We start from the raw sequence: 21,759 nt of genomic DNA on the forward strand, positions 1-21,759 counted from the left end.
TTGTTGATTTCTTATTAGCAGTTGCATTTCAGCAAATCACAGCAAACTGGAAAGATTTCTCGAAAATTTCTTATAGGGCATGGTGGTATGCTGTTTGTCATAATCACAGGTTGGACACTTCCTTTCTATACCCTATCCATTTGATGTCCAAAAGATTGGATTTGTGGTCCCCTATTACCATTTATTTAGATGCATGTGCTAGCCGTTCTTTTCAACTGCATCCATCTCGACAGGAAGTCTCAAAACCCCCTTAAATATCCCTAATTGTTCCTAAATTAATTTGATTTTCAAGTATTCTGTATCACTGTTTTTGTTGTTTTATTACTTCTAATTTTATTATTAACCTGATTCATTCATAACATGGTGGATTTTCTTTTGAATGACATATATTTATTATGTTCGTAATATGTTGTGACACTTTCTATTTCTTATCAATAAAATCTTTTTCGAACTGTAAATAGTTGTCATAGAGTGCTATTGAGAAATTATATAGACAGTGGAAGTTTATAAGGTGTTGATGTTTCAATGTTGAACTGTCCTTAACATTTGGAGTCATCGCACTTTTTATGGGTAGCCCATTTAGAGAAGTTTTAATTTACAGTGTGATTTTAAGCATGGTTCTAAACTCCATTCTGCTCATATCAGCAATGTGAGTTGTGTATCTTACCAAACTACAGACAGTTGTCCATAGCTGAAGGTGCCTTATCAGTAAATAATGCATACCTGTCAACCTCTTGACTCCCTATTGTGAGTCATAGGAGGTATTTAAGAGGGTGATCTTATTAAAGTAAAAAGACAATGAACACTTTTTGGAGGGTGTATGTGTAAAATGTGGGTGATGCCATTAAAGTCTACAGATATATTTTCCTCGTTAGGCAGGTAAATTCCAGTAAAAATAGGGTAACAACCACAAGATGTTTGGCCGCGTTCACAAATATGGAGCGCGTCCTGAATGTTGCAAAACGTTATGCCTATTATTAGTTAATTTCCTATAGACGATTGAGCACAAATGTAGCCAGTTGTATTACTCCTAGTGCAGAAAGCCTATAATACACTGTCGCAACCATTGGCATACCCTTTGGCTGCTCAGAGTGTCCAACCCCTGCCGCACATGGCTTTTGGCCAGGTTCAATGGGGGTTGGCCAGGGCCTATGGCATTTGACCATGCAGAGCAAGGTTGTGGGCCGTAGGGCCTCTTGTCTGCCTAGGCCTGCACCCAACCAGCCGCGGTCCATGCAGGTAACAGCGGTGGGGCAGTGGGACCATGTGAGGGGGGATTCCGAGGGACGATGCCGAGTGCAAATGAATTATTTATTTAATTTTCCCTCTGCATCGTCCCTCGGAATCACCCTTTATACTGCCCCACCGCCCCACCGCTGTTACCTGCACAGACCGCGGATGCACCCAACCCTCCACGTGCCCTGACCCCACTGCCATCGGCCCTGCGCAATGGGGGTTGGTTGCAGGGTCTGACCTCTGGCCAGGTCCTGCACCTAACCCTCCATGCATGGTCTTGACCGCAGGGTTTGGACATAGAGCCGGACAAATGGCCCGCCAGACACTGCACTCAACACTTCATGGGCAGCATATCCCCCACAGCCACTGTGTATGCCCTTTGGTCATACTTAGCTGGACTTGATCGAGGGGCATAGTCTGCAGCCAGGCCCAGTTCCAAACCCTTCTAACCGTGACTAACCAACCATGGATAGCCAACCCACTGCCAACACTCAAAAACAGGAAACCTGCCATTCTGTTTTTTTAATCTGCAGTTTCGGTAAAATGCTTGTCTATCATGGTGCCATGGTGCTGTGCAAGTTTTATTTGCTGCAGCTGGTTCTGTGGTAGAAGAATTGAACAGCTGATCTATCACCATGCTATGGAAACTTGGATGGGACTTCAACACCATAGCAGGTTGTTTGCTCAGCAGGACCACAATAGTTCCCTGGAACCAAACGCACTCGGATCTGTTGTAGTACTGCAGATTGGTGTTTTTTTGGGGGGGGGGGGTTTGATTTTTACCTCTCCCCCACATTGGTCAGGGGATACAGTTGTGCTTACCCTACCCTCTTATGTGCCCTTTCGCAACTTGTTCCAGGCCTCCGGGATCAAGTACCTGGATTTTATAATGGTGCCCACAACAATTTGTCCCTGTATTGTAGTCAGCCGCTCCCTTGGGCAATTAGAACCAAGCATTAATTTCAATTATGTATTCATGAAGTATCTACAATACCAATACCAAGGGTATTTTACAAAAGAATAGTACAAATATCTGTAACTTTTTCTCTGGGCTAACCACCTTTGTACCCACTCTGAGCACTTCTCTAAAAACAACATTTTCAAAAACTAGCGAACGGCATTACACCAACTCAAAAATTAAAAATGAATGATTTTTTAGTAAAGTTCTAAGTTTGTACATAATTTAGTTTAATTCTGTTCAGCCGTTTTTTTCTGTATTGTTGAGCAAGCTTTCCTAGTGCGATTAAAATGAGAAATCACAGTTTTGCAACCCCTAATTTACCTTGGCCCCTGCTTGACAAATCTGTGCAAAACTTACCATGAAGGATCCACACTTTATGAACTTTTTGTTTTGGAAAGTTACGTGCAGATTCATTGATTGGCAAACCTAACTATAACTACAGTGGAGCTATTGCCACAAGTGTAAGATATATATATATATATATATATATATATACACACACACACACACGTATATACATTTATATATATATATATATATATACAAGAGGGTACTTCAGCACTTGAGAGCAATTAAAAACATTGATCCGACTTATCCTGTTGCAAGAAATTTTGAGGATCTTCATAAATCTGACCCCACTCTTCTAAAATATTTTCTGATAGATAGTATTCCATACAAGAAAAGAGGAGGAGACCGGGTCAGAGCACTCAGACAACTTGAGACCAGATACATCCTAAATTTGGACACCGAGCATCCCAATGGCCTCAATCAAACTGAGGATTTATACACTTGCCTTTAAGTTTCTGCCATGCCATTCCTTTGTCATAACAGCTCCAAGGTAATCACAGTTTTACGAAAGCTTTGCTATCTGACAATCGGAAAGTCATTGAGGTTTGCCCATCAAGCATTGGAAATCATGATATGTAAAGAGTATATGATGGAACATTATGTTCATATTCTATATTTCCCTATGCCGCACTGTACATATTTTATTCTCAATCTATTCACATACACATCGGGTCTTTTACACAAGTATTTTTTAACTAATTTTTGGGACAAAATTATACACTAGCACTAAGCATTTTAAATTTTTTTTTCACTTGCACTATTTTACATGCAATTAGCGAGTTAAACGTTGGTAGACACGGTCCAATATTACTGTAACAAATCCATTGCAACGTCTACACTAAACTAATCTATTCAGATACACTTCAACAAGGCATTTATACCTGGACGTCGCTTTTGGCATACTTTCAATGCCCTTTCTTTTAGCAAATCAGTGATATTTATTGTTTTTTAATCTTATTCATTATAATGAGGTTATTTTTAAACATGGCTGATTGTTAGGAGACAACATTTACATACTTTTTATCAAGGTATACAAATCAAGTTGTTTTTATACGTATGCTACTCAGCATTGTGAAACAATTTTGATATTTGATATTTGCACATTGAATCAGTTACAAGACGAAACGAAAACATACTCTGAAGGTTTCTTCTGTGTCTATGACCCAACCAAACTTTGCATGCATGTCACTTTAAGTAAAATGCAAAAAAATGTAACTTAAGATACCGTGAGATGCATGAGCGCGTCATGTGATCAAGGTCCTTCCGGGATCGAAACGCGTCATGCCGACCGTGTTAGCTGTGGCTGAATAAATCCTGAATGGTAACACGAACTCTGTGGTCTGCACTCTGGTTTTTGGCAGAAAAAAACGACGGCTGCTTACGGAGACAAAGCGACATATATATATATATATATATATATACATACACACACACACACACACGCACACATATCATGGGAGAAATGCTTGCAAATAGTCTTACCACTGGCAAAGCCTCAGGGTAGCATTCCAACCCATCCTTTTTTGCCCACTTTGTCACCTCAGATTAGACTCAGCCATATGTAAATTAGCCTTGGTCTTGCTCCAACAAGGAAAGTCCAGCTGGAACTGCCAATCAATAAGCTTTCTGAACTGGAACACAAGCACTCCAAGAATTGTTTTGGTCTAGGTGGGGCTCTTCAGGCAGGTGCTCCTTGGTTCTAGTGGCACTGTGAGCACAGGAACAGTCTGTGCATACCTTTGGCCACATAGAGAATACCATCGAACACAGAGGACTAGTTCCGTGAGGAGCAAGGGCAGCACTTATTTGCATAAGACAGATGTTTGTCTAGAGTGGCATATTGGGCATAAACAGCGGGTAGGAATCCTACCCCAAGTTATTGCCAGTATATAGACTTTTTGCCAGCGTTACTCCCATCATATTTTGTGCGATTTATGTAATGCCCTAAGGTATGTGCAGTGTATGTGCAGACGTGGGTCCCTTGCACACTGTGCCATAGGATCCAATCTATACCCCATGATGAGGCCTAACAAGGTTGAAACCAGTCTGGGGTTACTTGTGTTCTGTTGGAAATGACCGTCTTTTCTGTGGTATTGCCTCAGATTTTCTGCCTTCCTCAGCTGAACCCTTTTTTGTTGGCCAGTTGCAAAGGGCTTTTGCTCTCCCTTTTATTCATGGTATACATGGCATACACCTAATTGGCACATTTAATTTATTTATAAGTCCTTAGTATCTCTTACTACCTGTATCTAGGGCATGTATATTAAATGCTACTAGTGGGCTGCAGCACTCATTGTGCCACTCACTAGAGTAGCAGTGGCTGAACACAGCATGTGAATATTCACAATATGTCATAGTGGTTGTGAACAGGGGTTGTGAGCAGAAGGAAATGCCCGCATGACTAAAATTAAGAAGTCTGAAAAAGCCTTGAAGGCAAACATAGTATTTACACTTCTGAGCAGAAACCAGTTTTAAGCATTAAGCGAGCTGTCGCAGATTGTTTCTCACACATTTCACAAGAAGCACAGACATGCAATATATGTGAATCCAATTCAATTCAAAACCTACCCTATTGGGCATAAAAGGCATCCTGTTTACTGTTAATTACCTCTCATGCGCACATGCATTCCGGTTAACCATAATGGGGAGCTTAAATCAGGGCATTTTCGTCAATTCATCCTTCCTCTTAACAAAGTGGCATTCTTAGTTTCTGTGGCAGCAGACTGGATTCTAACTAATAAGGTGTTTATAAGCCGTGTTGTAAATCCAGGGCTATAAACGTCCCCGGTTCTGCTAGGCACGCTGCTGGGTTTCAGGCACAATAAGCTCTCTTTCAGGTTTTATGGTGGCCCGCATGTTGGTTCTCCAGGTTTGATTGCTGTTGACTTAGCAGTTGCCAGAGCCTCCTGCCAAGCTCTTGACCTAAGATGTGCTCCCTGGTGATGTCATAATGCTGCTTAAATGTGGTAATTGATGTTACCTGCTGTGAAACTGTTAAAGGTTTCATGCCTCCCTTGTTTTGATGCAGACCATCTTAAAGAAATCAGACTTTCTTTCATGGGTGACTCAATTTGTTACGTTTTAGGGCTTTTCTCGTGAACCTAAAGTACCGAGACTGTTATAGAGTAACAATCACTGGGGAACTGACTTCGAAGTGTGCCGTGCAATGTTTTGGAGGGAAACTGTTAGCAAGAACAGTGACTTCACTCCATCAGCCAACGTTAAGATGAAATAGAACCTAGGACTGAGATATCTGAAGTCACAGAGGATGACAAAGATGGCTGTAGACTCAATATTTACAATATCTTGGAATTCGCATTGTATTTGTAATCCTATGCATACTGTTTTCTTATAACACATAATGACGTGCTACTAAATTCTAAACGTTCTGTACCTTAGTTCTTCCGCATTCCAGTATATGTGAATGTATGTATGTGGTATTTCTGCAGTGCGTAGCTAGCCAAAAGGAATATATACTGGCAGGGCCAGCTTTAGGGCAGTGCGACTGGTGCAGCCGCACTGGGCGCTGACCTGTGGAGGGGGCACTGTTACCTCAGAGGGGCGCTGTGTTTAGCAATATCTTATGATAGGAGAGATGAGGGGCACTTTTGCAGGTGGTAGGGAGAGAATCTGAGGAGGCAGTCTTGAGACGCGGGGGCGCCAAAAGTGATTGTTGCACCGGGCGCCACCAGTGCTAAAGCCGGCCCTGTATACTGGTCAAAGTCCAGTATATATTCCTGTTTATCTGATATGGACCATGGGGCACATTAGAATTTGCTCATAAGAAATCTATTACAAGTACATATTAACGTTGAATGAATGTAGAAACAACTAAGGGGCATATTAACAAGCCAGGCGATAAAATTATCGCCGCTTTAGCGGCAGAAAACAGCCGCTAAAACGGCGATAATGGGCTTGATAATATGCTCTATGGAATTCCAATTGAAGCCTATGTTAGATGTCCTTAACATCTAACATGGGCTTCAATTGGAATTCAATAGAGCATATTATCAAGCCCATTATCGCTGTTTTAGCCGCAGTTTTCTGCCGCTAAAGCGGCGATAATGTTATCGCCTGGCTTGTTAATATGCCCCAATAAAAGTAAGCAAGTAACACATTTGTATGGAACCAATATGTTGAATGTTTATAAGCGCTATACAACTAATTGCCTGCATAAATTCTAATAAAAAACTCCTAAAAAATATGTGACTTAATACTTCTGAGGAGCAGTTTCAAGAAATAGTTTCAGAGGCAATACATACCGTAACTTGAAAGAAGAAACTGAAAAGCCACAGTCAGGCATTTAACTCTGACCTGGTAGCATAACAAGATGATTTTCTCTGAAAACTGATGTTCCTTGGTAATTTGCGGATTAGTCAGTATATTTTGGCTAAAACTTGAGGAGGGGCTGAAGATGCATTTATGGACTGTAAGCCTTTCAACACTGTCTCAGGTCTGTTACTGCAGTGTCTGTGTGTGATGTTTAATGCCACCTCGATTTGGCATTTAAAACTACTCGCTAAGCCTTAAACTCCTCTTTTACTACATACAGGTCATCCCTAAGGTAGGCCCTAGGTAGTCCTAAGGGCAGGAGGCTATGTAAATAAAAGGTAAACCATGTACTTGTTTGATTTGCATGTCCTGGTCGTGAAAAACAGCTGAAATGGTTTTTCACTACAGTATGGCCTACTCCTCTCATAAATTAGCATTTGGAATTCCCGTACACACTTTTAAATGGTAATTCCTGATCTGAAAGAAACAGCTACTTTATGTTCTATATCTTTGGAATGGTAATAATAAATCCTTCTTACTGCTAAAATTGGATTTAACATTTCTGTTTTAGAACTGCTACTTTTAGAAAGTAGACATTTCTCTGTACTTACGGCTCTGTGTGCCTTGTCTCTAATATACATCTGAGGTAGGTGACAGCTACACTTTGTGCATTCCCTCTAGACAGCCACAAACACAGGAATGATAGGTGTGTCTGAGTGGGCTAACACTTCATTGAATAGATAGTGTCCTGTTACCCCCCATAGATAGCCTGGCAAACAGAGCTGGATTGAACGGAGGACATGGGTACATCAAGGAGGGGCTTTGAAGTAACCCCCACATCAAAGTCACTTTTGGGTGGAGGTACTGGATCTCTGACCCCAAAAATCAGACACTACTTGACCTGTAACTGAAGCTCTGCCATAAGAACAACTGTGCTACTTAAATGACTCAGCTGGACTACTGCTCTGGAAGGCATGCGTTTCTGCTTGTTGCCCTGCTGCTCTCTGACTTTGCTGAAGGAGAATCAGACTCTGCCTTCCCTCCAAGTGTGCTCCAAGGCTTGTTGGCTTGCCTTCTGTTGTTTGAGACTCAGGGATATCAAAATCTCTTCCTCTGCTCCTGTGCCTGACTCACTGGTGTTATGTTTCATATAAAAACCCCAATATAGGCTAAAGTAGCAACCAAACCTATTGCCTATATTTCCCCTGCCATTACACTACATAACAGTTCTTGAAACTGACCATTTACCGTGTTACTGTACTACTTACAGGACGTGGGATTTTCCCAGAAAACTAGCCTCATTCATTATGCATGAGGATTCTTGGAAACTCAGCAGGACTACTATCTGCTGCATAATAACTATGTATAAGGGTTATTCCTTCCGTCATCCTAAGTCCGACATGACACAGCAAGGTAGATCCCCTTAGGTTACCACTTTGGGTATATAAACACCCTATCTTTGCTGAGGCAGAGAGAGGAGAAGAAAGACTTTCATGCTGACACACTGACTCAGATGCTGAGGTCCTGGCATGCAGACACTCCAGCTCGCACTAGTCTGACATCCCCAGACACTCCAGCTCGCACTAGTCTGACATCCCTTGTGGGGTGTCCATCTCGAGACCAAGATGGGGTCCCACAGACTCTCACTTCAGGTAATGGGGTTGACTTTATCCTAGAGGCATTCTTGGCTCTACACCTACATACATGCTAGGTATACTTAGGTACATCTAGTTAGGATCACATCGTAGGACTACGCATTATTACTGTCATGTATTTTTATACCTGCCTGTATTCATTGTGCTTAGCACCATGGTAGAAATCAACCATCCATTTACTCTGCTGGTGCTTATAATCATTTATATCCATTTTGGTCTTTTACACTAAGATGACGCTGGTTCAATAAATGTTATTGAAAACTTCCCCACCGGTTAGTCTGTGTATCTCTAAAAGTGAGCAGGAGGGACTAGGGGAAAAGTACTACACTGTTTCCACGGTCCTGAGGGATCAGAGTGGTCATGTTTGATAGGTGCCAAGAACTATTCTCTTCTTGGTAAGAGGAGTTTACAGTGGCACTGTGAGCTAGCTGGTAAACATACCCAGTGGGGCTGTCTGGAATCAGTCTGGACACCAATCCCACAATCTATGTTGGCTAAACGTTCAGATCCTATATAGGTTTATAGGAACTACACGACACTGGAAGTGTCCCAGATACTTGCAAATTGTACTTTGATGCATCTCCAGTCTACGTATAGCAGAACAGGTGCATCGACCCGGTTGCCAGTGTGAAATCGGCACATTGCATCAGAACAAGTGCTTTGCCTTCCGAGATCAATGCATCAGACAGCGTATCGCCACGACTGCAGATTACAGAGATTGACGCCTCCCCTTGATTGCATAGAGAAACCCGACACATCGCTCGACATCTCTTGACTCTGGCACTCATCTTAGGAACTGACACTTCACCATCAGCATGTGGAGAAAATCGACTTGTGGGACCCGTATAGACTCATCTCACAATGCAACCCCCTATTTATTCACCGGGCCTGTGTGGGTCCTTCAGCTAGTTGTCGGTCCTTCACAGCCGGCCCAAACTTTGACTTTCCTTAGGTCCAGTGCAACTTCAAGTAACCCCTATAAAAACACTATTTGCTTCTAAGTGCTATTTTCCACTTATTCTTTTGAAATTCAATATCTCACCTTCAATACATTGGATCACTGATGTTTTGGTCTTGGTTTGTTCAGAATATAATGATATATTTCTCTAAACCTATGTGGAGTCTTCTTGTGGTATATACATTGCTTTACTGAGTGTGTGTGTTGCATAAATACTTTACACATAGCCTCTTTAGATAACCCTGACTGCTCTGTGCCAAGCTACCAGAGGGTGAGCACAGGCTATCTTTTACTGTGTGCTTAGCATAACATGACTAGGGTGGTGATTCCTGCATGGCCTGGGTGCATACCTCAGCCAAATAAATAAGGGACGTATTTAAAGTTTGGCAGACAGGGCACTCCATCACAAATGTGACAGCGCACCCTGCCTGCCAAACCATTGACATGCCAGCCTCATTTAGAGAAGGGCAGACCTTAAGTATTCTTTCGGGAAAAGGACATTTCACCACCTATCCTAAGTGTACTCATCACTCTAGGTTATAAACATATGGCCCAAAGATAATATTGCATGGTACAGCTTTACATGTTTGTCACAAAATCATTGAACGTCCGTGTTCGTATCACTGTCTTTTTTTTTCTTCCAGCATCTCCTTCTGAAAACGTTCATTCACACCACTTTTTTGTGTTGCAGAAACTCTCAACTTATTGAGGATTGCATAAAATGATTCTCTTAATCTTCCACTTCTTGTTTACATCTACGCTCCATAGTCCTGTCGCTGCCCTTCCCATCTGAAACTCTGCACTCTTTGGGGAAAGGTTTGCTGTGCTAAAATCACCATCTTGCCAACTTCCAACAAAAAGCAGAGTTGTAAAAAAAAAAAAAAAATCTTTTATCCATCATTTTTGCATTTTCAAAGCAGAAGGCCATTTTTCCTATTTTTGTGGTTTCTACCTACTTGCAGTTGTGGTGGAAACTGATGTGAAACCCATTGATGAACCCAGAAAGCTGTACACATCGGTAACAGATTGGATCATTATTTGTGGTAGGTGCCACAACCAATGGAGTTAAAGTTCTCGGGCTAACCCAACTCACTCTGGTCATGATCAAGAAGGCCAAAGACTTGGGCTTTGAGGGCTGGGGATCAATTTTGGGAGTGTTCTATGGTACTCTTAGTGTCCTCCCAAACCTAGCACTTAAAACCAGTTTGAAGTAGCAGTGGCGTTTAGAATAAGCCCAGAGAAACAAGTCAGATAGGATAAAGTCAGGGTGACTCAGCAACCATACAGCTGACACACAAGAATGTCTTGCCATCCTGTAACCTGTCTTGTAAATGTGCCCCAAGTGTTATATGTAAAACCCAGAGACAGAAGTCTGGTAGGACAAAGCAGGATCCTTCAGCAACCAGACAGTAGAAACACAAGAACTTTATTACAAGACTGGAGGCTACCATTATGCATAAGCTTTTATTGCTGCCCCAACATGCAGCCTTTTAAAGAATACCAGTACATCATAAAACAGTAGAACGTTCAAGAAGGGCTATAAATATTAATTGCACACAGAATCCTCTTCTTTTATTAGCTGCTCCTTGACAAGAAAAGTATACCTTTTATACTACTTAATATATAGATACCAATATTTGTCTGCATAGTAACTTTTAAAATATCAATTGATATTATTAGAAAAAAAGTCTAGAACGAGACTTTCTTTAGTGCTTGTGTATAAATGCCCATCCAATTATTTGTTGGGACAATTAAGGTTTAATCATTTCAATGTTGAACTAACCCTTAGTGACTATAAAATATGAATAAAGAGTCAAGAAGTCTTTTCAGCACTCTCGCTGCTTGAATTGAGCCCTAATTAACATGCTGTGTCTAATGATAGTCCATTGCCAGGCGGGAATATAAGTGCTAGCACAATGTCCTAAACTCCCTTTACAACTTATAATTATAACAGGCTTAACAGAAGTCCCAAAAAACTATCTTGACAAAAAAATCAAGAAAACAGATCAAATCCTCACGTTTCTCAGCAATCACCACATCACCTAGCAACTGCTGCTGGGAGCGCATATCTGTGTTGACGACTTCGCGTCCTTCCAGCTCGTTGCTACCTGCCTTTAGAGAGCGAGCAGAGCCGTCCTTCTTTTGTTTTAACACATCTACAGACACGTTACCACGGAGACGGCTCTCAGCTCGAGACTGCAATGGACTGAAGCATCTGAGGCATCAGCTCCACTGTCCGAATGAGTTTCTGTCAAAATAAAATGAGAATAGAGCTACGGGGCCACCTAGTGACAGCCTAGAGTTATGGTGCAAATAGAAATAAATATAGAATCTGGGCTTTATTAACTAATAATCCTAAAGGGTTATAGAAAAGAGGAATAGAAACAGGTACCTAGGTACTAAGATTGGGAATAAAAAAAAGAAGGAAAAACCTTCATACAAGTGAGTACAATCTTGCCATTAACTCTATTTAAAACTATTAAATATACAAATATGAAAATCACTATGCCTCAAACCCTTGTAGCGGCAAATAAACTCATGGGGGAATCCATAAGGGGATTTTTAGAGGAGGAGCTTAGGTCCTCCGCGACAGAGGCTGTGGATGGGGCACTTAATTAGAGTAAGAGAGGGTCCCCCATAGAAGAAAAGGGATTCACCCTCTACTTCCGAACCCCAGAGAGGTGGCAAGGATTCTCAGAAGATGAAACATATTGAGAAGACACGTAAACATACCTACGGCAATGGCAGCCTTTGCGCTGCAATAGAGAGTGGTGCTCTCAGCAGCACAAAAGAAAGAGGCCGCCTTGCCGGGGCACATAGAAAAGTTGCCCATAGCGGCATAATAGGAAGTGGTGATCTTTACGACACAAGAGACATTCAAGATACCTTTATTCCTCAACGTAGACTATGGATAATGAGGAAATGGAGATGGACGAGTTCATTTTTGATCCCTAAGATAGGTGTGAGTTTCCTGGGGACTGTAGATGAGGACCTGGTGTAAAACCCTTAAAACAATCAAGATAAAGACCTGTGTGGGAGGAGATGTTTGACCCCACTACTATTAAACATCCGTGCCACGCAGAGTGGTAGACTCTGGACCACGTGTCAAAGTATCTCACCAAGTGGGTGAAGAAGCCACTAGATAAAGAGACGCGCAACCTCTTGAGAACTGAGTGCACTAGACCTTCTACAGAAGATAAAGTGTGCAACACCCCTAACCTAGACATTGAGCTTATAACCCTGCAGTTTAAATTTGGTAAAAACCTAGAAAGTGGGTCGAATTTTTTTTAAAAGCAATGCCAAGATATGGTACTTGACATATTGGGACCACTCACCCGTATACTTGATATGGAAGAAGACACCAGGACTAAAAATACTCAAGCAAACACTGAACTTCTCAGAGGGTGGGCTCAACGTGCCATATGCATGCTGGGCACCACAAACGCTAATTTAATTACAGAAATAAGGAAGGCTGTGTTAATGAGAATGAACCCTATGCTAACAGACTTGTCCACTAGAGAGGACATGGGAGATACGACGGGCCACCTCTTTGGAGAGACTTTCGTTGAATCCTTTCGGAAATACGTCTCCACTTTTACAACCTTCTGCTAGGCTCAAACAAATATGCGAAGAGTTTTTGGCTCACAAGCTGTTTTTGGATGTGCCGCCAGGAGGGGACTGGCTGTCGGCCGAGGAAACTTTAGGTCCCATTTCTTCCCACAAGAACAAAGAAGTATGGGAAACTACGGTAGAAGCTACTGCCAAAGCTTGAATTTCTACCCCCAAAGAGGAAGATCATCAAGGAATCGTGGAGGAAGGTACAGAACCTCAAACCAAGGATATCAAGGTGAGCAGTACAACTTCTTCCCCCCTAAAGGTGGGAGGGAGATAAAGATTCTTTATACACAATTGGGAAAAAATCACACAAGACAACTGAGTGTTAGATATAGTTGGAGGTTTCAAAATAGATTTTCAGGAATGCCCGTTACAAAAAGTAAGCACCAAGGAACTTACATTAGATACAGAGAAAAAGTTACTCATAGATTCAGAAGTCTCCCAAATGCTTCTCAAAGGAGCGGAAATTCAAATCCCCAAGCACAATTTATCAAAGCATTTTGTGAGCACAGTCTTTCTAGTAAAGAAAAAAGACCAGGCTGGCACCCAGTAATAAACTTAGGAGATCTAAACAAATATCGAATATACAGACATTTTAAGATGGAGGGTATCCATCTCCTAAGGGATATCCTACAAACTAGGGAATGGCTTGTAAAACTAGACCTCAGAGATGCGTATTTTGCAATACCCATGGACTAAGACAGTCAGAAGTACCTTCATTGTTCATGGAAAGGCATAACTTACCAGTGTATTTGCCTACCCTTTGGACTATCTTCTGCTCCATGGTGTTTCACCAAGGTACTACGTCCTGTAGTAAGTAACCTCAGATAGATGGCAGTGCGACTGATAATATATTTAGACAATATTCTCATTATAGATCAAGACAAGTAAGAAGTTCTAAAAGACCTATCCTGGACAATAGACCTTCTCCAGGCTTTAGGTTTTATAGGGAATACGGAGAAGTCTGTGATGACCCCCAAACAAAAAAGAGATTTCCTGGGGTTCAAAGTAGATTCAAATACATACCAATTAGTACTACCACAAAAGAAAGTGTCCAAGATACAGAAGGAAGTAAAATCAGTACTGTCCAAAACATCAATTCTCTAGAGGGATCTAGCAGGAATCTTGGGTCTCTTATCATCTTCCATTCAGGCCATTTGACCTGGCCCTCTGCACTACTGGGGCCTATAGAAACTGAAAGCACTGGGCTTATGAAAAGGTTTATGGTATGGATATCCTCTACCTCTATCAAAGGATGCTCGAGAGGATCTACAGTGGTGGTTAAAGAATTTCGAAGCATTGAATGACAATGCCACCTTTGGAAATGTCCCACAGTTTGTCCTGGAATCAGATGTAAGCAACAGGGGCTGGGGAGCTTACCTTTGCAAGCTATAAAAAAGCAGGAGATGGTCACGAGAATAACAAGTACTACACATAAGCTGTTTAGAAATGCTAGCTGCCCTGAACACCTTGATGAGCTTCAGGGACTTGCTGAAAAACTCAAACATATTGATTCGGGTGGACAACTTCACAACAATATCTTACATAAAGCGAGGTGCAAGGTCAAGCTTTTTAGCAGAACTGCCGAAAAGAATCTGGTACTTTTGCTGAGAACACAAAATGTTGCTAAGAGCAGAGTATATCGAAGGGGCTCAGAATGTAATAGCGGACCGGAACTCCAGATTCCTCAGGGACTCCAGTGATTAGATACTACAAACTAAGCCTGGGCAAAGCACTACGCTACGCTCGCGTAGTTTGCGAAGTTCGCGCTACTTTGCACTACGCGAACTGCACGTAGCACAGTGCGAACACGCGTAGCGTAGTGTTGCGTAGTGCTGCGGTCATTTTTTGCTTGCTCGCGGTCCTCAACGTCAAGTTGCCGACCGCGAGCAAGCAAAATGACATCCCGGCGAGACTTTTTCCTTGTTCGCGATCAGCAAAATGATGTTGGCGATCGCAAGCATGGAAAATAAACCTCCCGGCGAGATTCCCAACGCGAGGAGGTCAGGTTTCACATTGAGCGTGGTCGCGTATGCTCGCGACCGCTCGCTATGAGAACTACCAGTTCGCGTTGAGAAAGCTGCCGCTCGAGTAAAAATCTACTCGAGCAGCAGAAAGCTACAGCTCGCACTGTGCAAGATGCCATTTTCAATGATTGCACAGTGCCGGTTGCTTGTCCGCACTGTGCAATCATTGAAAACGACGTCTGGCACAGTGCGAACAAGGTACTACGCAGTTCGCGAAGTGCTACGCGTAGCTCGCGTAGTGCGAACTGCACTTTGCGTAGCTTCGCGAAGTGCTACTTCGCGAACTACGCCCAGGGTTACTACAAACAGATATTTTAGCTCTAGTACAAGAGATATGGGACCCAATGCAAGCAGACCTATTTGCAAGCAGGTTAACCTACCAAGTACCAATATACTTCAGTTGGAGGCCAAACCCCAAAGCAGCAGCTGTAGACACTTTCCTCTAGAACTGTAACAAGATCAAGGGCCACGCCTTTCCCCCATTTATCATGATTCTGAGGGTTTTTTGAAAAGTAAGAACAGAACACTGCAGCATTATTCTATTGACTCCCTTTTGTAGATCTCAAGTCTGGTTCCCGGGCATGGTGGAGTCGCAATAGATATTCCACGTATGATTCCATTGTCCGTCCTTAGGTCTACTACAGGGTCAAGACAGAAAGGAACATCCTTTAGTCCTAGAGGGGAAAATTAGCTTTCTTGTCTGGAGGATTTAGGAGATCAAATAGATATTCAGAACTTTCAGGAGAAGCTAAAAATGTACTGAATGAATCATGGGCCCCAGGGACAAGAAACAGATACAGGGATCCTCGGAAAAAATGGTGTAGCTGGTGCATGGAAAGGAACCTGGATCCTGTGGAGGTCCCTATACAACAAGTAGCCAATTATCTAGCGAATCTGTTCAGTACAGGCCTTTCTTATAGAATAATAAATTGCTATAGGTCCAATATTTCCTCGGGTCACGCTTTGGTTAATAATCTGGCGATTTGTAGAAGCCCTCTGATTAAAAGAGTGATGAAAGGTGTGAGACTGAAAAGAGCCCCAAAGGCACGCTATGAATCACTGTGAGACATGAATTTGATTTTCAACCTTTTCAATTCATGGCCAAGTAACACTTACCTATTGCTTAATCAGATTTCAATTAAATTGGCAACCTTGTTATGTTTAATTTCCTTTAGGAAAGTGTCTGGCATCAAGCATTAGAACTATCTAATAAAATATATTAATCAGAGAGCATACATTTTTGCATTTGGAAAAGAACCAAAACTATGGGGCATATCAACAACAACCGGTGATAATTATCTCTAAGCGCACTTAGCGCTAGGATAATTATCGCCGGCTAGCGTGAATTTTTATCGCTGAGATAGCGTGCTATTAGCAACGCTTATCTCAATAGCGATAAAAATCCTCACGCTAACAGGCTAACGTGAGATTATCGCTGGAAACCCAGCGATAATCTCATGTTACCTTGTTGATAGGGACAGGCAAATTTAGCCATGATATCCTCCTTCCATAGGATATCATGGCTAAGTCTGAAAAATACCAGATGTAAAAAAGCAGCGTTAACCGCGGTTAGCGCTGCTTTTTTTTGTCTCTAACAGGGTTAGCGACATTCTTGGTAATAGGAGAAATGTCGCTTAGCGACATTTCTCCTATTATTTTACTCTTTAGAGATGCAAGGGGAAGCGTAGAATAAAAGGGTGCTAACATGCAAATTTGCATGTTAGCACCCTGTTGTTGATAGGGCGCTAGTTTTATCTCTCCTTTTTTGGCTTTTAAAGCCAAAAAAGCAGAGATAAAGCCCTTGTTGATATACCCCTCGTTGTATTCAGTTTTCTACCTCATCTTTCATGACTGTGAGATATTATGTGTGGTAAGATGTATGTCGTCAGAGTACAGAGGCATGGTGTCGATCAACTACTTTTATAGTATGTGAAACCTTATAGCCCTGTTTCCACAGCCACAATAGCGAGGTGGATACGCATGATTATAAATTAAGTGGACATAGACCTCTAAAGGTTTGGGGCCATTCTTCAGGAGGGGCCATGGCTAGTAAGGTTTTTTGGCAGGGGGTTCTTTACTCAAAATTCTCAAAACTGATGATTTGTCTAACACAAATTCTTTTGCAAGGTTCTATTTGAGACCAGTGAAGCATGTTAGTAATATAGCTCTGGACAGTTTTACACAGGCATAATGGTAGCATCCGGTCTTGTAAGAAAATGTCAATTTTCCCATTTACATGCAGAGAGAATCTTGATTTCTTTAAAGACAACGGAGGCTAACATTATCCCACCGTTCTCACAATTTAGGAGAAAATTAAAAAAATGTAAAAACGCAAGTTTTGTTAAAAGGGTATTATGTTTTAAGGAAAATGTAGTGTTTATGAGACAATTAACTGCTACAGTTCTTTTAGGAAGTAGAAATTACATTTACTATAAGGTTTTTTTCTTTCTTCATTATTTTAGAAACTGACACAAAGTGCGGCAGAAATCATCAATGTGGTTCGTTCCTTGCATCGTTGAAGGAAAAAGAGGAGGATGACATTGTGCAATGGATATTTATAGCCCTTCAAGAACATTCCTGTGTTTTATGATGTACTAGTACTTTTTAAGGGGCTGCATGCTGGGGCAGCAATAAAAGCTTATGCTTTCTGTTAGTTGTCTTTAATTAAATCAAGATTCTCTCTTCATGAAAATTGAATAATTGTCATTCTCTTGGCATCCTGCTTGCTCCTTTTCAAATCCTGCTTGACAGCAGACCTGTCAAGCAGGATTTGACACTGTGCTGTCAAATGGAGGTCCAGTCCCTACCCCTTATATGGTGATAGGCTCAAAGGAGTCCTTTCTGCTCATTCAGGTCAGCTTATTGTTTGCTGCTGGGGGGTATTTCATACCTTTTTCACACCTACTCAAATGATAATCACTGGCTTTGAGAATTCGGAGAGCAAATGCAGGAACTACAGGGAGGGAAAAGATAATTTTCTAAAAGTTACGCTCCCTTAATATTTATTAAAATCCACCTTCATCATTGAAATGGATTTTTAATAATTAATAAAGATAGTTTGTTAATTATTTTGCTAACTAGCCCCGTTCCCGAGCGACAGTATTAGTATTTTATTCTATACTCCGGAGTTCTACATAACACAGCTTAGCCTGCCACAGTGAAAAATAGCTTTTGGGTGCTAGTCACTGTCAGGAACATTAATTTCTACATGTTTCACTTTTAAAACCCATGCACCCTACATTGTGAGCTATAAGGGCTACACAGGGGTGACATTAATATTTAGGCTGTACATTTTGACCTGTGAAAAGGGTTTATTTTGACCAGTTGAATTGCAGTTTTTACATTGCTACAGTCAGGCTACGCTGGTAAGCCTTAATCCACATTTGTACTGCCACTGTAGTGGGTGACACAATAGGTGGTGCAGTTAACTAGTTGCATTTATCTTCCAGGCCTTGTGTCCTTATTGTACCATATTCTTTTAAGTTAAATTTACCAATTAAGAATGTGCCAATTCCACCATGTTTATAAGGAAAGCATAGCACTACTGGTAGGTAGGAATAAAGTGCACAGAGTTCTAATACTGGCAAGTAGAGAGTCCAGCAAAAGGTAAAAAATCTTGGGTGACCACGCTGAATAGGCAGATTTTCTACAATATCTGAAAAGTGCATAAAATTCCAAATTCAGTAAGGGGTCATTCGTGTGGATCGGTCGTGGTTTTTCTATAGAAACTGATTATTGAAAGAAAAAATTCATGAAAATTGGACAGAAAAAATGATAAAGGTGACATTGTACTCATCTATAATTTTTTGCCTTTATGGGCGAATTATACTTGACACTCATGTTGCAGGAATATACAGTGTTTGTTGCTTATCCAAAAATGCACTTTACGCAGAGCCAACATCTGAGCTGCACGTTACAATGATATTTCACAGTATACCCAGTGCTTAATTTGTAACATATTAAGTGCCAGGGCTCTGACAAGGCGGCCACTGCAGCTTGCCCTAGCCATCGCCCTTGTCATCGCTGCCAAAACAACTACTAATCATCTCTCTCGCATGTTAATGCAACAGTTCAGATTATTCCAAGTCCCCAAAGCTGAAGAAATGGCTGGGGAGGTGGGTATTAGCAATTTTAATGTATATTGTATTCCTAAATAACCCTTGTTCTGCTCATCTCTAAATTAGATGAGCAGCGCCACCATGTGGTAGACTGTTGTAAGTATGGTGTTGACAATTAGGTGCCGGTGCCGAGCACCGGAAACCAATTAAGTACCCGTGCTGAGCACCAGAAAGCACCGGCTCAAATTAAGCACTGTGTATACCGATATGCATCAAGTCGTCAACCACAGTGAATGAATAAGCCAAAGCTTTGGCACATGGTGAGGATCAGTGACACCCCACTGTTCTATAGAAAAACCTCTGCCTACACGGCCTAATCCCTCTAACTTGCCCTGCAATAGAGACTGAGAAAGTTAAGTTTCCTTTCTTTATTGCCAAACAAATGTATTAGTTGGAAATAATGTGTGGTGGAGGGAGGGGCCAGGGATTAAAGTGGGACTAAATGCCTGATTTTGAGTCTTGCTGATGGGATAATCTGTGACAAATTTACCAAATATAATCTATATATTCTGTTCCTTTCTCTGTACTGCAGTGCATTGTTTTCCCACTGTCTACTTGTGGCAGACAGGCTATTCGCATGTTATACGTGGAGTATGTGACATACTATCATTATTATTAATCTGTCTCTTTGGAGTGAGGGTAGAATTGAAATAAATTTGATGAAGAACAGGGCCATTAGGATTAAAGTAAGATAATTGTTTGTTATAGCTGACCCAGATGCAGACTGCAGACAGTATCAACCTCTCAATGTACTAGCTGGCATGCCTCCATTAAATTAGCATAAGGATACTTGTACTCCATAGTTCATAATGCATTACTCACTAATGAGAGGTAATTTATTTTTATACTTCCACAGAAAGTGTGCTTATTACTAGGAAATCCTTTAAAAGGAAAAAATAACTCTAAATGCTTAATCTGGTGTGCTGTTATTCTGCCTAAATTCCTTTCAGGCAGTCAGTGCGTTATGTGAGGCATGTGTGAGTGCGAAAAGGCTCTGTGAATCATAATCACATCAAATTCCAATATCCATAGGAGACCAGCAATGTACTGCTACTGTGCCACTATAATTTTAAACAAGTGTTTGCACAAAGCACTGTTTACAATTTGTCTTTTTTTTCCCTTTCCTGATATAGCTACTCCTGCGGGTCTATCTACATGCCAGGAGATAGCAGCCCAACTGTGGCAGCAGAAGTTGCAGGCCATCCGCATAGAATTCTGGAGGAGGAGGAGGCTGAGGCATCCGCCACAGCACACAGCCCCAGTTCTTCTAGCCGGCCTCCGGGCAACATCGCGAATGCCGCCGGCCGAACCCCACTGCTGACCCCCGCTCAAACTGCCTTTTCCAGCTCTACATCCTACAGCATGTGGTGCACTTGGACTGCAGTTTGGCACACATGGAGGCAAAGCTTGAGGGGGTTGGGACCTGAATGGAGAATGTCCTCTTCTAACCGTTTTTTATTTTTTTGTTTTGGTGGGAGGGACTATTGTTAGAAGAGGGGATTGGAATTGGCAAGGGAGTTGACTGACTTTGAACTTTGAGTTGTCTTTGGACATTGGTCGAGGATGGGATGATTTGATTGTTTGAGGACAGGGGTGGGCTTCTTGTGGGTGGAGACGGTGGGTTTGTATTGTTAAAAAAAAGTCCAAGGGGAAAGTTATTCTACTTTATTCTAGTTGTTTTGTGTTTTATTTTTACGTTGCAATGCTGCATTTTCGTGCAGCCTGTTTTTTAATCTGATTGCTTATCAAAGTGTATGCATACCAGTTAGTTGTAATTAGCTATACCCATGTCATACTACCCTCTGTAACTATATTATTGACTATTTGGTGGGTGGGTATGCTGCCATTGCCTGCATTTCCTACAACAACCTAGATAAACAAGGAAGTAAAGTCAAATCTGCAATAGCAGTTAGTTACTCACTAACTAAACTTGTTCACTTCACTACATAGCTCTCTTACCTGAATAGATGAAGTGATGGCAGCTACTTCTCTCTATTTTCCAACACACACTGCAATATTTTCCAAGGTGCATGTTTAATGGTGGTGGTAGTAGTGGTAACAGGGAAGGCAACACAACAACCGCGGTCCCACTCCCACCTAGGTGAGCTCCAACTGTAGGATTAAAAATCAAAGGTAACTACATTGAAAGAAAAGCATGTGGTCTTCTGTATTTTATTCCTTACATTTTGTATTTCAGCCATTGTAACATATCATTCTGTGAACCTCTGCTTTAACATCAAGGCCTTGTCATCAGTGTCTTGGAACTCTGTGGTTCCCAAGCTTCACTGTGGAATGTATGTATTTGATTCAGTTGACTGCTGTATTGGAGCCAGTCCTGAAGCTGAGACTAGCAGGCTGGGGTGTGAAGATCAACTTGAATAAAGAGTTTGATCTACAGTTCCCTATGGTGTTTGGAGGATCTTTACAATGGCGACAAGCTGAAAGAATCCAAGGTGGATTCATATTGGTATTGGTTTCGTATTTCTTCTACATTATGGTGCCGATCACGATCCTGTAAAAACCGGGTACGAACCGTCGGGCGGAGCATATTCTCCGTCCGACGCGTACC

The sequence above is a fragment of the Triturus cristatus genome, chromosome 2_1 (assembly GCF_964204655.1).
Source record: "Triturus cristatus chromosome 2_1, aTriCri1.1, whole genome shotgun sequence".
Taxonomy (NCBI): Eukaryota; Metazoa; Chordata; class Amphibia; order Caudata; family Salamandridae; genus Triturus; species Triturus cristatus.